General features: G+C 34.4%; 1 protein-coding gene across 1 annotated transcript in view; it reads right to left on the bottom strand.

Annotated features, from left to right (window-relative positions):
- Window positions 1–16,517, bottom strand: part of LOC135082863 (orexin/Hypocretin receptor type 1-like) — a 130,441-nt gene that overhangs the window by 27,828 nt on the left and 86,096 nt on the right. The window lies entirely within an intron of this gene.

Here is a 16,517-nt window from a genome sequence, read left to right as displayed (position 1 = left end):
TCAAAGGAGATTGAAATCGAAAGATGCTGGAAAAGGAGAAAAAATTGCATCATGGATAGTAAAAAATGCTATGAAGGCAAAAATCAGAACAGGCAGTGGCATGAAATCATTTAAGAAAGGTGTGAAAAAAATACAGTCCCTATTGAAAAAAATGAAATCCAAGGATCAAAACTCTGTTATAAAATATGCTTATGCAGTTGCAAAGAAACTGTTTAGTAAAAAGAAAGGAATACGTTTGCCACGTATCATTCCTCTTCCAAAGTGTGGAGGACTTTTACCACTTATTCCCATATTTGCGGGATTGTCAGCTTTAGGTTCACTAGCTGGAGGAGCAGCAGGTATAGCAAAAGCTGTGAATGATTCTAAAGCTGCACAGAAGAGTCTTCAGGAATCTGAAAGACATAACAGAATGATGGAAGCGGTGGCTCTTGGAAAAGGATTATATATTAAACCTCATAAAAAAGGAGCAGGGTTATATCTTAACCCATCAAAAAACTGATTAAGCGGCTACCTAGACGTGCGCTCACTAACCTCGATATTTTGGAACATGCTAGCGACATTCCTTACTTTCGCGGTGTTTACATGAGAGATACGTTACCTTTGAAACCTAGAAAAATAGAATGTGGAATATTAAATTTGGATAGCAACATAAATCCAGGTACGCATTGGGTGGCCTTTGTAAAGCAAAACAATTACGTAGAATATTATGATAGTTTTGGTAATTTAAAACCACCGTTAGAATTAATGAAATATATGTATGCCTTGCCTATAAACTACAATTATGTAAGACATCAAGCTTACGGCACTACTAATTGTGGTCATTTGTGTCTAAAATTTTTAAGAAATTATTGGAAAAAGCATTTAAATAGCAAACGAAATAAATAAATGTGTTAGTATAAAAATGTCTTTCACTGTATCTTTAACTGGAAGTGGAGCCTCTTTAACAACAAATTATTCACCAAGTTTGGAACTTCGAGGAGAATATGAATGAGGTCTTTTGTATTTCTCAACTTTTAACTCTATTCCTAATATCGATAAACGAAACAATAAGTTTCATTATGGTGAAAATGAAATCATCGAGATTCCTGAAGGATCTTATGAGCTTCAGGATATTTGTGATTATTTAAAAGACAATATGAAGAACACTGTATTAAAACTAACTTGCAATAACAATACATTGAAGACAAACCTTTTTTGCTCCAAAGATGTTCATTTTAATAAAAGTGAATCAATTGGTAAAATACTAGGTTTTGGAATGGAGACAATACATGCTAATATAAGTACTGATTCACAGTACCCTGTTAGCATTCTATCAACAACCATTGTGAGAATCGAATGCGACGTAGTTAGTGGTTCCTTTGTAAACGGGAAAGCCAGTCACATTATTTATGAATTTGTGCCTAATGTTCCACCTGGTTATCGAATAATTGAGATACCTACCTAAAAACTTAATTTATTTTCCTGTTAATCAAAATTCTATAAGTGCTATCAATATACGGTTGTTGGACGCTGACAATAAAGAGATAAATTTACGAGGTGAAGAAGTCCAGCTGTATTTACATTTCAGAAAAAAATGATAAATTTCAATAAAAACCCCCCTCAGTCGTATACCCAAGCCATTCCTCGAAGATCATCTCGCAAAAGCACACCGTTTCAACTAAAAAAGAAGCTTACCAAGACCAATAAAGAATTTCTAAGGCTAATCGGGTTGATAAAATGAATATTCTAAATATATCTCAACAAACATCATACGACAACAGCATTGAAAGTTTCGAATATCATTCATACAAACCGTACGTGACAAGTTTCAACAAGAATGATGAAATAAGAATTCCTATTAATCAACAAGATCTATACGTATTGCCTTCACTTAGTAGTTTGTATATCGAGGGGAAAGTGAATGTTTATAACACCACAACTAAAGCAAAAATATCTGAGGTACATTTCATTAATAATCCGGCATTGTTCCTATTTCAAGATATTCGGTATGAATTGAATGGAGTAGAAATAGATAAAATAAAAAATGCAGGTATAACTACAACAATAAAATCTTATCTATCGCTAAATGAAAATGAATCAAAATATGCACGAGTTTGGGGTTGGTCAACTATGGGAACCAATAATACTGGAGGTGGGGCGTTTTCCTTATCCATTCCGCTAAACAAGATATTAGGATTCGCAGAAGACTATGAAAAAATAATCATGAACTGTAAACACGAGTTAGTGTTACTTAGAAGCAATACGAATCTTAATTCTATCAAATTAAATACAGGAGAAGTTGTAGATGACATTATAATTAGTAAAATTATTTGGAGAGTGCCACATATCAAAGTGTCAGATCGAGAAAGAATAAATTTATTAAAGCATTTAGAGAAAGATCGTGCTATTCCTCTAGCATTTCGTAATTGGGATCTGTATGAATACCCATTACTTCCTCAAACACGTAAGCATACTTGGTCTATCAAAACTGCATCCCAAACAGAGAAACCGCGATTTGTTGTAATAGCCTTACAAACCAACCGCAAACACAACAGTCAATTGTCAATGGCAGAGTTTGATCATTGTCATGTACGTGATGTAAGAGTCTTTTTAAATTCGTCGTATTATCCCTATGAAGGGTTGAACATCAGTTTCTCAGATGACAAGTTCACTTTATTATACGAACAATATACAAGATTTCAGCAGTCGTATCACGGACGTCGTTCAGAGCCGTTGCTGAGTTTAAAAGAATTTAGAGACGTTGCCCCTTTATTCGTTATTGACTGTTCACGACAACACGAAACACTGAAAGGATCTATTGATGTGAGAGTCGAAATTGAGACAGACCAAGAAATTCCAGATAAGACAGCTGCATACTGCCTGATTTTAAACGATTGTTTATACGAATATAAGCCTTTGAGTAACATTGTAAAGAAACTATCATGAATAATTATAATACAGTAATCGTTGATTTGCAAGGGTTTAAGGACAGCAATAATAAATTCTTGGTTAAAGAAATGGCAGTAGCTAATGTAGAGTATACCTATGTGTTTTTAATAAAGCCCCCGTATCCGTTTTCTGCACTGACTGATGAAGAAAAGAAATGTGTTCGTTGGATCGAAAGAAATAGAGGCTATTTATGGAGTGAGGGCTACATAGACTACAGAGAATTTCATAGAATGATGACTGGTTTTTTGAAAAATAAAAAAATTATAGTCAAAGGGGAAGAAAAAGTAAAATGGATGCAAGAGTTGTGTAATAATAATAATAGTGTTATTGATATAACTCGTAAGGGTACTCCTAATTTGAATAGTCTTAATGAACTATATTGTAAAGATAAAATTTTATTTAATTGTTTTTATCATGACAAGTATTGTGCGTTACGAAATGTTTTAAGTTTAAAGAAATGGTGTGTAGATAACAATGTGTTTAATTAATAAATATTCACTTTACTGTAATAAATAATTGAAATATGGAATTAAACTTTGTGTTTATTTTTATACCTAAATATGTATTCCTAGGGAACTGAGTAAAAACATCGTTTTTGCATAATAATTTATTTCATTACATTTACAACTATATTAAAAAACATAATCAATTAAAAGTTAGAACCAGTTAACTTTTTTGATATCTTCTTAATTACACATTCTGTCATATCCATTATTTCGTCCACTGCGTCATGGACTACGTATTGGGCACTAAGTAACACGCACTCGCTGTCAGCATCTGACGTAGATGATGATGAGTTCGAATTTGCTCGGTCACGCTCGCAGACCAGGTCCACCACCTTTATCTGGATCATTTTGAAGCCTTTCTGTTCGTTACACACCACAAAAGATTTTGGAGTTATCCGCTTATTATTTTTTGGAGAAACTCGTTTTTTACGTTTTTGATCAATTTGCGTCGATTCCACCCCAAATAAATCTTTGTATTGCTGAGTGAACTGTTGTAACGGGTCTTGAGCGTATTGAGGAAAATCATCATATACGTCAGTCATTTTCTGTAAAGAATAAAGAGAATAAATTGTAATAAAGTTGCTTTAACTAATAATTAGGTAAATAGTTAACCACACAATAAAACACTTAAAAATACTAAAATACTACATACCTGATTGATAATTAATTATTTCCCACTCACAAGGTAGGTCTTTCGTTGCGGTCTCGCAGTTTGGAACTGATGTGTGACATCAGTTGCAGCGCGCTAAAATATACATCATCACAATTTTCGTACACAATGTATTGAGTTTTTGCACGACTTTGAATGTCCACTTCATCGTTTGACACTTCCACTGCTTCCATAATTTCAATTTTAATTACGTGCTTGGGGACTCTACTATCGATTGAAAGAACGTAGCTGGCTTGTGGTGAGGTAAGATGACTGTGACTACGTTGAGCCATTTTAACTTTTAACCCAAACAAGTTTGAACGCAACAAAGTCGAATTGATAACTAAATAAAATCTATTGGTTGCTTATATCAAATAGGTAACATGAGACGCACCGGCTATGCCACGTGCTATTAATTAACTTCATGTCCAAACCTGTAAAAGTTTCCTCAGCGTTGCAAAATAAATGTAGTAAATTGATTCCTAACGTGTGATCGATGTCATATTACGATCTCACCGTTTCTATGCGATGATTAATATCACACTTTAAAACATGTCTAAACATGATCTTATTGAGTTAACGTGAACCAATGTCTTTACGTATAAGAAATAAAACCCAAGTAAATAATTTGTCATCATTTATTTATAGGTAGGTACCTTATTAATTAATTACATTTATTTGAAACTTAATATTATCTTAATTAGCTTAGGTTATCTATTATAATAAAGAAAATCGTACAACTAAGGAAAGTATTATAATTTAATTTTAATTACCTAATTCTTGGTTCAATGTTATGCTTAGTTAAATGTTTAGAATGGATGTATGCCCCCAAGCTCTTGTTGACACCTTGTCAGCCGAAACAAAACGTTTATCATCATTACTGGATAGCGCTACTTTGTTGAGACTGCGAGTAAAAATGTTGTGTTTGATTGACTTAAATAAAATATTTGTTTTCCGCACTATATTGCCGTGATACAAAGTTTTTTTATAGTCTGATATTTGTATATCGCGAACAACACTCTTCTTTACTCCCTTTGCTTTTTTAATTGTAGTATTAATGGTCTTTACACAATACAACTTTGAACGTAATCCAACAAACTCTGTTATAATGTTTCCTCCCATTTCGTCTTTGAAAAGTCCAGGAATCTTTTTATTTAGAAGCGGTAAGCCATATACATTTTCTTTGAAAAAATTGCTTGTGTCGAAATAATGTAAGAAGGTTTCTTTTAAATCTTTGTAAAAGTTTTCGGTTTCAATTTGGTAAACGAAACTATCCGTATCCGTGTAACACATTTGTAATTTGTTTTTATACGATGGTTCAAAAACTGAATAATGAAAGTCATACATGTGGCTTTTAGATAACTCTAACACCGTAAACCCTATGTATATTGGCTTATCCAAAATCACCCGTTCAGGTTTTGTTTGTATTGCGACTAAATTTTCAGTGAAAATTGAAACACTGTGAAAACTAGAGCTTGCAATTAATTTATTGGCAGTTATTTTCTTTTTTGTTACATTATTGTGGTCACTCCATTCGTTAACTAAATGTACATTAACTCTTTTTTCGCTGTTTTCTAAGGTTTTACCAAAAATGCTGTTATTGAGCAACTTAAAAAAGTCTTGTTCAAATGTAGATTGAGCCTGTTGTCTTAAACTCGTATTTAGATCGATATATTGTTTTAAGTAAGGACTTTGTTGAAACGTTATGACTCGATGTATTTTTTTTAATATCAGCCCATGTTTCAAACATGTTTTCAAGTGAACATAGTGGATGACGTAGAAGTACTTGTCGTAAAGATTAGGCACGAGCTTAAAAGTCTTACCCCCCGGTGGAATGCATTTCTCAGGACAAAATGGTAAATCATTGTGCCTGTCATGTAACTCTTTCGGATAGCTTAAGTCAACCTCAAGAATGAAACCATACTCTGCATCAGCAGGAACATTAACAATATCGAGACATTCAATTTCTGTCTGGTTTAAAAATCTAAAATTCGACAGCGGTAGAGATTGACACATACTGAATCCGTATAAGTTATTGCAATCTATGTAAACTACAAAGGTATCTGGTTTTAAGGGATCGTATTCGTTCATGTATTTGTTATTGGCGTTGGCATGCCTGTGCGAACACATGCATACTCCTCCTCTGATGCCTGATTGAATCATACGCACTATGGCAAGGTCATCTATGAGCTCCAACTCGACTCCAGTTTTGTAAAGCATTGCATCGAATGATAAACTAGGAGCGGTTACATAGAAAGCAGGATCTAATTGATAATGAAATTTGCAAGTTTTTCTAAACTTTTCAAAAATATCAGTTAACAAGAGAACGTCTGTTTTCAAATACAATTTAGTGTATTGACCCAGATTTTTGATGTTAAATTGTGACCAAAATGATTGAGCATGTTCATAATCTTCATCCGTAATATGCTCATTTGTAAGGGAGCTGTAAAACTCTTTTTTTTCTGGTAAACATCGCTCTTTAAACCGATCCCAGTTATCCATGTATTCGTAGGGATATATACCTTTGCGAGTAAGTAAATTAAATTGGGTAGGTATTGGAAAATGCGTGCGTAAATGATCAAACTCTTCTTTTTAATAGTTTTTGCTAATTTATCTAAGCTAGTGCCAAGAAATTTAAATGAATCTACGAAGCGCAATTGCATAAATTCTTGATCAGAAATCGGAACAAATTTCGTAAATGACACATAATTTTCTTTAGTTTTAGGTATAATCTTAATATTTCCAGGCATTTCACCTAATTGTTTTATGAACAAATGACAGTCATAACCTGCCAAGTTGTGGAAAAATACAGGAATAAACTTAGGTATTTTGTATTGTAAATTACAATATCTGTGGGCTGCACCACGATATAATCCTGTTATGTGGCAGTGATCGCGCACTTTGTCTGAAAATAAAAAGTTATCACATATATGACAGCGAGTGGCTTGCAAAAATTCGGATGCATCTTTTTCGGTAAAAATCATAGGCAAATTTTTAGATAAGATTGCATGAATTTCACGAACATCACGGTAAAGAGATTCTATAAATTTTGAAACACAGTCAGAACCGAGATATGATACATACCGATTATAGCTACTGTTTACAGTACAGACTATATTGTACGCAAACGCTGAGGGTATATGGTGCTGCAGCGTTTTTGTATTTTGCGTATCAGATTTGTCTTTGTGCACTTCTAAAATTGTCTCAAAATCTGCATAAATGACGAATGGAACATTTTGTTTACGGTCATAATTATTAAATTTTATGACGGTCCCCTTTTCAGGTAATACAGTGACGATCCCGCTACATAAATGATTTTCTAGTTCATCAAAAGTAGTAAAAAACACTAAGCATGTATCACAGAAATAAATTTTACCATGATGAGCTGTTATTTGATTTCTGACAAGCCGCGACAAGTCCTTGATAAGACAATAATGTGACATCGCGTCATTTTCTAACATTAGCAAATGAATAGTTTTTTTGTTTTTGGTATTTTCAGATTTATATACGGGGCCAATAATGGTTTTAGAATTTTTTAGACCATAAATGATAAAACTTAACTTAGGATTGTTTTTCTCAAAAATCCTAATATCTGAGAATGTGACGGGATAAGATATCCCATTGATATTTAGAACATCTTTAAAATTGGGATAAGACGAGACTCGTTCAGGATGATTTCGAGCAGGGTAAAGAGCTGCTGTTACGCTCCATAAAAAGCAACACTGGTCTTTATTTTGAATATTTATACATGCTTTCTTATTTTGAATAAATTTAGGTAATTTTAAATAAGATGACCCACCTAATGGTTGGTACTTATTGACATTTATTTCTAAATGTGAATTACTTAAAAAAGCCCAACCACTATCGCTTTCCTCAAACTCTTCCATTTTCTTTTTCAATATACTCACTAGTTTAGAAAATAAACTATCAAAATCATAGTTGTGGTAAAGTATAAAATTCTTTGTAACAAAAGATTTCATTTCCTGCATATTATTTTTGAATAACAGGAAAATGCTAAATAATTCAAAATTCACTTTGATGCAAGTATGTACTCTTAAAGCATCATCTAAAAGTGATTTTATTTTGTTATGAATAGAATTAAAGAAAATATCTATAGAAGTTTGGTCAAGTTCACTTGCAACTAATCGGTAAGAAATGATTCGAGAGCGAAATGCAGAACCTACGATTTCCACACCATCACTGTGTGGTTGGGTGGAGTTCTTTTGTTTGTGCAAGCGACTCCGCAAGTGTCCTACCCAAGAGGTTGAACCTATGGACACGTTACAAATAGTACAGAAAGGCATTTTAGAACCAAGAATTAGTTAATAAACAATAAAGTCTCTATACCTACCTACTAGAAATAATGTTGAATAATTCGAATGTAAAAAATAATATTAAAACTGTGTAATAAGTATGTTTATTTACAAGTAAAAATTATTTAATGTTTATTTTATTACTGTAATAAGTCGGTTCGCACTCTTCAAAAATTACGTAAGCGCTACTTATAAACCTTTGTAGAGCCTCCCACTCCTGGGATTGTTCACCGCATTGGAGTTTTACCGCTGCAAGCGCTTTCTTGTAACGCTCCTCGGGTGGAACGTTCTTAACATCGTCGGTGTTGTAGACTTTCAAATCTATGTAGAACTCGCCGCTGGTGACTGCAGTCCGACGACACTGGCCCGAAGACACCCGCGATGTAAAGCTCGATGCGATGCTACGAGTTGTCTCCTTCGCACTTGCCCGCTCGTCCTTATTAATGATTGAAAACAAACTCTTCGTTTTCTTTGGTCTGTGAACAATAGACATTTATTTAAGTAATGATTATTTTATTCAATAGAATATATTTTTTGTTAGTTTTATTTATTTAAAGGTTTTATTGCACACACACAAACACATAAGAATGCTCTGTACAAAAAAGTTGTCAAAAGATCAGCTGTTGTACTTTAAACAATTAGGTACTATTTTACTTTAATTCGCTTAGATTTTTATGTAAGTACTCGTAAAAAACTCATTGTAAATTAAAAATTTACCTTTTAGGGAATATTAAAATTAAGTGCTTGTAGAATAATTATGAGGGAGTTTGGTAATATTATTACTAAAATCTTACTATTACTAATATTATTAATGCAAAGTTTGTGTGGATGTCTGGCTGTGAGGATGTTTGTTACTCTTTCATGCAAAACCACTGAACAGATTTTGATGAAACTTTACAGTATTATTGTTTATAACCCAGAATAACATATAGGCTATAATTTATGGCGATCTGTGATATACTAAATTTTACGCGGGTGAAGCCGCAGCCAAAAGCTAGTTAGATTATAAAGGTGGAAATTTACCTAGTTAGGGCTTCAACGTTCGCAACGGAATGGGCGGCAGGCTTTCGCTTCCTCGGCTTAGGCGCAGGCGTAGAAGCGGTTGAGGTCGACGCGCTGGTTTTGGACTTGCTCTTGCTCGAGCGCGGTGGTGGCACCACCTCTAATGGGGCCACGTCTTCAATGCTGGATGCGTACTCAGAATCCGACCTATAAAATATTAATCATCATTAGTCTATCTTCCTAATAATCATGACCACTGTCTAATTACGGTAATGACACATTTAAGTACACTACCAAATACAAAGATACATACTATGCTAGCTAGATATATTGATGGTTGCGGGATTCGAACCCGCGACCAATTAGCTTAACAAAACACATCGCGGTTCTCTACACAAATACTAAAGTAAAGAAAACATGTAAAGAAATACTCAGTAAAGAAAACATTACTTGAAAATTATTTGTCAGAACAAACTAAGTATAAAATAAATGTATAACAGTACTTACTCACATTTTGCACAATCGGGAGCTTGTTTCTTGCTATTCACAAAGAATCTCACAAAGTAATTAATTTTTTGCGGTGAAATTCTGTATTTATGTGATCAATAATAAATTGTCAGCAAAAATTAAGCTAATTAGTTAAAACTAAAGTAACAATAAAATGATATACAAATTTGGACCGTATTTTTATGTTCGATAAGCACAGAAAAAAAAATCACTAGCAAGTAGGTATTACCTTTTGAATTAAAATATTACCCATACTTTGATGTTACGTTTAAAGGAAATATGATTGTGTTACACTATGTTGCAGTAAAAGTGAAATCAGAATCTAAAGTATGTAGGTTAATTTCTTAAATGGCTAGTCAAATACTAATTATGTAGTATTCCAAGTACCGAATTTCCATCATTCTATTTGTAAAGTTAAATTGTAATAAGCTACATTGATTTGAGTCTGCTTCCAACAGAAAACTAATAAACCAACTAATTTTACTCACGATTTTATTCGATTTTATTTTTCCTCACAATGTTTACATCTTTTTTACAATGCATTGTCATTTAGAAAAAAATTGACTTACTTTATAAAGGTAGATTTAACGGTAGAAGCATAATGTATCAGTCACCATTGAGTCACATAGAAAGATAAAAATAATTATTAGTTTCAACTTGCAATGCAACACGAAGTAAACAATAAAAATCTAAAGTTACATGTCGTGCACACACATTTAAAGCATTTAATGCTGAATCTGCAAGTAAGCTGTGTGAGACCAGGAGCTGAGATGTTTAAATCGATGTTTTATTGAACATTTGAATAAAATGTATTTTATTTTCAGATTGGTTAAATATTGATATACATTTTCATTAAATATGAAATAAATGATTTAAAAGATTATTTTATTTTTGCAATATTAGAAAGAGTAAGTACTTATAGTAGTATAGTAGTAAATGTACAATAAATAAATGTCTAATAGTCATAAATGTACAATAATGCAAAATGTCAAAAATTCGAAACAAAACTTTAAAACCATTTTAAAATGAACAGGTTTACAGATAAATATATAAAACTCTTACTCTTGGACTATAAATTGCAGCTCGTACATTCCCACGATCCACGCGATGCAACGTACAGTGTGACATTAGATTTCATCGAGTGCAAGTTCGTCATGTACGTAATAATTAAAAAGTATAAGTGCACATTTTAAAAACTCTGTGAAACCAGTGCAGTATTTCCTAAAATGTAAGTGTAATTATATATTTCATATACTTTTAAGTTTATAGGATAACTTTCGGATCATGATTTTCGTTTAACTTGCGAGAGAGATTACCATTTTTTTGATACCTCTTTAAGATCATCACTCGCTTGCTGTTCCCAAGCTATCTGGGGTCAGTGCAGTATTTTTTCTTTTCTATACGTGGTTAAATTATGAATAAATAAACCATTTTTTCATTGATTTATAAAGAAAACTTTCTTCGCTTTGATTATAGTGTTACTCAAAATATTTAATATATATCACAAATAAAAATCTTTAAATACTAAAATCAATAGATAATTGTTTGCTAATATTTATTACAGATTTTATTGACGATTAAAAAAAGTTCTCTTTATTTCAGGAGTACCTACTGCTCAGCAAGACAATTAAATATCTACAATAATAAGCAGAAAACGTCGTTATAGATCTTGGTTAAAACAGGTAACCTTTTTATTTATTAATAACGTTGCAATATTGTTAGAAGTTTCGGTTCTGTATTTAAACTGTTCACAATTTATTTAAAGCATTATTTATTTTTTCAGATCCCCAGTGACATGATTTAATTAATAAACTAATTAAATCGTGGATAAGAAACTTCGACGAGAAGAAGAATTGATTTATATCATCAATAATCGTAGTAAAAAAGGTCTTAATTTATTTCAATTTATAATAAATTATGGTTGTGGTTGTTTTATTTGAATAAAAAATCTCAAGGTATGGTGTTACATAAAGGTGATGGTATGGTTGTGCTAAAAACGGTAAAGGTAAAAGGGTAAGTAATGGTAAACGGTAATAAAAGGTAATAGTAATCAGGTACCTAAGAAAGAACATTCAGAGATAGAATCTTGACATAGCTCTTCAGCTGTGTATGTTAGGTAGGAGGACATTCAGTGAGAGAATCTTACCATGGGTCTTGAGCTGAATGTGTTAGGCAGAACAAACGGTAAGAGAATCTTACCATGGGTCTCTGAAGATACTTACCTCGTGTCTTCAACCGTTTGTGTTAGGAAGGACATTCAGTAAGATAATCTTACCATGGGTATTAAGCTGAATGTGTTAGGCGATACATTCAACAAAGGAATCTTACCATGGGTCCTGAGTTGTCTGTGTCATATTAGGCAGGACGTTCGGTGAGAGAATCTTACCACGGGTCTCTCTGAAGATACTTACCTCGGGTCTTCAGCCGTTTGTGTTAGGAAGGACATTCAGTAAGATAATCTTACCATGGGTATTAAGCTGAATGTGTTAGGCGATACATTCAACAAAGGAATCTTACCATGGGTCCTGAGTTGTCTGTGTCATATTAGGCAGAACGTTCGGTGAGAGAATCTTACCACGGGTCTCTCTGAAGATACTTACCTCGGGTCTTCAGCCGTTTGTGTTAGGAAGGACATTCAGTAAGATAATCTTACCATGGGTATTAAGCTGAATGTGTTAGGCGATACATTCAACAAAGGAATCTTACCATGGGTCCTGAGTTGTCTGTGTCATATTAGGCAGAACGTTCGGTGAGAGAATCTTACCACGGGTCTCTCTGAAGATACTTACCTCGGGTCTTCAGCCGTTTGTGTTAGGAAGGACATTCAGTAAGATAATCTGACCATGGGTATTAAGCTGAATGTGTTAGGCGATACATTCAGCAAAGGAATCTTACCATGGGTCCTGAGTTGTCTGTATCATATTAGGCAGAACGTTCGGTGAGAGAATCTTACCACGGGTCTCTCTGAAGTTACTTACCACGGGGCTTCAACCGAATGTTTTGATCAAGATACTTATTTAAATGTATTCAACACTCCGTTCGTAGTGTATTATTGGGCATTCTGTCAAACCAGAGTGAGCGCAGCGAACGGTCGGAAGCGAAGCGGACGACTGGGGGACAGAATGCCCAATAATACACTACTTATTTCCATTATTAGTTGTTTTCGTTTGAGATTTTATTAAGGTTTACTTACCGTAGTCTCTTTCAATAAGAAATATAATTTTGTTTTATAATAGTAGCTGTGCCCGCGGCTTCGGCACGCGGTACGCGTGAAAATAGTTTGAATAATATGTTTCGTTTTTGCAACGTTTTTCTTTACTGCTTCGCCCCTATTAGTTGTAGGGTGATGTTATATAGCCTAAAGTCTTTCTCGATAAATGGGCTATCCAACACAGAAATATTTTACAAATCAGACCAGTCAGTAGTTCCTGAAATTAGTGCGTTTAAGCAAACAAAGAAAAAACTTTCATCTTAACCTAATTAACCTGAAACGGTTACCGTTTCGTTTAGGAGTTCCTATGGCCACCTCCCAACTCCATCATCAGACCAGCTCGATGGTACCATAATATTGTATTGTCATCTAATCTACATATAATTGCCAAGTTTCATGATGATACAAGAATTAGAAGTGCGTGTAATTCAGGGTCTTAGATTCCATTACATAGGTACTCGTAGTTAGTTACATACACGACGACCTACAAGCATGTTAATTAAGCTAGCAATTAACATTTAGTTTCAAGGAATTGTTAAACCTTGAGCTAGTTCATTAGTTAGTTAAATTAATATCTTTCAGAGGTGGAACCTGATAAGATAGGACTTCAAAGCAAAACGTAGTTTAGTTAGAGAACAATACCTATCTGATTCCAGTGTAAATTTTTAATTGAAGTCCTTTGAACAATCTTCTATTTCTGCCTTTATTATAGTAAACAATTAATGTCTGGAACTACTAAAATTAATATGAAAATTATTTTACCCATAGAAAGACAACTAAGTGACATGCTATTAAGGAAATAATTGCGAGAGAAGCCGTGGTCAAAAGCTAGCTCGTATATTCTAACTCTAGAATAGTGGCAGAGTTTTATAAGACCAATAGAATCCAAAAATATCGTATTCAATTTATGAACCTATTTCAGTTTTACTGATGACTTCGAAACTACTTAATGGTTTTTGTGTGTATTTATATCATCCAATAACAGATTTAGATAAAAATGTGAGATTTTGAAAGATAGACGACCGAGAGAACATCAATTTTCACATACAAAAGTGACGAGACGTGAAGTGATGTCACTATTTTCGTCCCTCGCATGACTAACTATCCTATCTCAGTTTTGCCACTTTCTCAAAACCACGGGTTTTCAGTTAGGTCATTTCAAATTTAGTTTCTGTTTATACTTTACGGACCTCGTGGGAGGAAAAATAGGTATAGACTGATACGTGAGTTAGAGAAAATCGTAAACAATGGAAGCAGGAAAAAAATTGTAGTCCGTTAGGACTTGAGTCATGCGAGGGACGTTTTGTCAACTAAATGAAACTAATTTTTAAAAAATCTTAATTTAGAGGTTAATTTAAAATTAATTAAGTTTTTAAAACAAGACTGAAGTGTCTTTTTAAAAAAAAGTTGTTATTGCGTAGGATTATTGGGGAATGGCGTCAAATAGTATATTGTTCTATCTAATGCTTAAGGATTTGGAACCCTAAATCTAAATTGGATGTTTGATTGGATTAAATCTTTGTTCGAGGTCTGGTCAAGACCAAAACACTCATTGGTGTACTGGCTCCAAGATTATTAGTGAAAATACCAACCAAATTGCGAACGCAAAAGCAGATTTGTACGAACTTTTGCTAAGAGAACAACCAGCGAACTAACTTGCTAACTAGCAAAGGTAAACCTGTATGAGAGCCAAAACTTTCTTTCTAAAGGCTAACGATCTGCCTATTCAAGAACTTTTTGATTTTGTTATTGACCGTATGAAATTGTTCGCCATTATTTTGCGAATTAGTTTATCGTAAAATAAATCTTATTGAGTTAGGTACCTTCAATATTTTACTAGCGGCCGCCCGCGACTTTGTACGCGTGGATCCCGTTTTACCACCTTAGGGGTTGAATTTTGCAAAATCCCGTCTTAGTGAGCACTTAAGTTCTAAAAGGAACCCCCATGCAAACTTTGAGACTCCTAGCACTTGCAGTTTCTGAGATTTCGTGATGAGTGAGTGAATCAGTCAGTCAGTCAATCAGTGACCTTTCGCTTTTATAAATGTAGATAACACCATAAAATATACTAGACGAGAAAATATGAAAATATGGTGGGTATATTAACATCAGGGGCTTATTATAATCTCGCCTAGCGCAAAAAGTAATAAATGTGTTTTTAGAACTCTAGATTGGAATAATGTATTATGTAGAGCAGGGTTTCCCAATTTTTGTTTTTGCCGAGGAACCTTAATTGATTATACTTTTCCTAGTGGAACCCCCGTACTACTCCGCCCACACTCCGTACTACCCTGCCCCTCCCTTGTGCGTAAACAAGTCGGTGCGAGCGAACAACGTCGGTCACGAAACGTGGGATAATATTTTTTACGGAACCCTTGCGGCCTTTCGACGGAATTCCAGGGTTCCGCGGACCACCATTCGGGAACCGCTGATGTAGAGTATCGTACAAAGACGCAATATAGGAGAATCATGCGTAGTCCTCTACTCAGGGATGAGGAAATAGAAGCCCTTTGACAAAATATGAACATTATACACATTGTGATATTACATTTCGTGATCCCTTCAAGTAGCGTTTACTACCGTTTCATTTCAGGAGTTGCTGCCTTTTCTTGTAAGTGCTTAGTTACTTCGCTATGTAAATGCCCGTGAGGCTGACAGATATTTACGTCTATGTAACTTTGGTGTACGCCGTTGATGGTTGTTAGGGCGGAAAAGTTCTTGAGCTGCAACCATGAATCGAAAGATGCAGTGTGGGATGGTCAATTTATGGTCATCCACTCGGTGGTTCAACAGTCTAAAGCCTGGTCCGTGAGCACGTAGAATTTTGTCCAATGATCCCAAGCTACCCATCCTTATCGCTCGCGCGTAATTATGTTGCTGTCGCGCTCGCACACTCACTGCGGGCGCCCGTCGCACAGTCGCGACAGCAATTATGTTGCTGTCGCGCGTAATTATGTTGCTGTCGCGCTCGCACACTCACTGCGGGCGCGCGTCGCACAGTCGCGACAGCAATTATAATTACGCGCGAGCGATAAGGGTGGGTAGCTTGGGGTCATTGGACAAAATTCTACGTGCTCACGGACCAGGCTTTAGTGAAGATCGCAGGAGGCACCTAGATACTGGTAGTGCAGGACCGGTCGTTGTGGAAATTTTTGGAGAAAACTTTCCTTTATTTAAACTAAGATTATCAAGGATTGTCTTTAAGATACTAAGCTAATTAGTTATTTACTTACTGGATGTCAGCGTTTGAAACTACGATGAAAATATTAAAGATGATTTTTATTTTATATTTGTTTGGGATAACAAACATTTGCAAATGATGTGTTTTAAGATAAAAGTAATTTAGAGCCACAGCAGACATACTACTTCAGCATCAGCGATCGACAATTTTGCGACTGTAT

The sequence above is a fragment of the Ostrinia nubilalis genome, chromosome 22, assembly GCF_963855985.1.
Source record: "Ostrinia nubilalis chromosome 22, ilOstNubi1.1, whole genome shotgun sequence".
Classification (NCBI taxonomy): domain Eukaryota; kingdom Metazoa; phylum Arthropoda; class Insecta; order Lepidoptera; family Crambidae; genus Ostrinia; species Ostrinia nubilalis.
The sequence above is the reverse complement of the archived record's forward strand: the minus strand, read 5'-3'. Positions and strand labels throughout refer to the sequence as shown.